Source organism: Schistocerca americana, chromosome 1, assembly GCF_021461395.2.
Source record: "Schistocerca americana isolate TAMUIC-IGC-003095 chromosome 1, iqSchAmer2.1, whole genome shotgun sequence".
Taxonomy (NCBI): Eukaryota; Metazoa; Arthropoda; class Insecta; order Orthoptera; family Acrididae; genus Schistocerca; species Schistocerca americana.
This window is the reverse complement of record NC_060119.1, coordinates 120,543,357-120,544,489: the sequence shown is the minus strand read 5'-3', so window position 1 is coordinate 120,544,489 and position 1,133 is coordinate 120,543,357.

Below are 1,133 nucleotides of genomic sequence, written 5' to 3'. Positions count from 1 at the left end.
TGGCGTAAACAACGGCGCCGCTGGACAGTGGGTGTCTGGAAACGAGTGATTTGGAGTGATGAATCACGCTGTACTCTCCGGCAGTCCAAGGGAACTGTGTGGGTATAGCGAACGCCTGGAGAACGTTACTTGCCATAACGTGCAATGCCATCGGTGAAGTACGGAGCAGGAAGTGTTACGGCATGGGGGTGTCTTCCTTGGTCCGTATTTGGTCGCCTTATTGAGCTTAAAAACACGCTAAATGCGTAAGGATATGAACACATTTTAAAGCATTGTGTACTGCTTATAGTAGAAGAACGGTTCGGAGACAATGATTGCTTGTATAAGCATGACATTCAACCTTGTCATAAAGCAGCGTCTTTGAGGCAATGGCATGAGGACAACATCCCAGAAATCAACTGACCTGCCCACAGTTCCACACTGAACTCAATCGGAAGCTTCGATATGAGTTAGAACTTCGACTCTCTTCTAATCCCAGCGTCCAGCTTAAGTGCCTTCTCTGGTTTCGGCTCTTGAGGAAGAATGAGCTCCCACTCCTCCACAGAGATTTGACGTATCATTGAAAATGTCCCCAGCAGAGTTCAAGTCCTCATAAACGTGAAGGGTGGAAATACCCATATTATCGTCCACTAATACGTGTCCTGCTATTTTTGATTTGATATTGCGCGACCATGTGCAAAAGTATCCTAATGGAAATTTGGCCGGCAAAGGAAGGAGAGATGGTGGCGTAAGATTCTAGATGACAAGTCACTGCGTAAATGTCTTATGGGACCAAACTGCTGAAGTCATCGATCCCTAAGCTTACACATTACTTAATCTAACTTAAACTAACTTACGCTAAGGACGACACACACACCCATGCCCGAGGGAGGACTCGAAGCTCCTGTCTACCTAACTTTTATGCATTCCAGAGAACGTAGTTTTCTTCCCACTTTTTTTAATCACTTTGTGATGCAGTTGTGAGACAATACGAATTTGTTACGATAGAGACACCACGGAACACTGATTCTCACGGCAACAGAGCCAAATGTCAGTTAATGTCAAGACATTTCAAACATCAGGAGACACATTACTTGAGATTAACCAGTCCTTAACACTTGTCAATTCATATTTCTTATAGTTATTTGTATTTT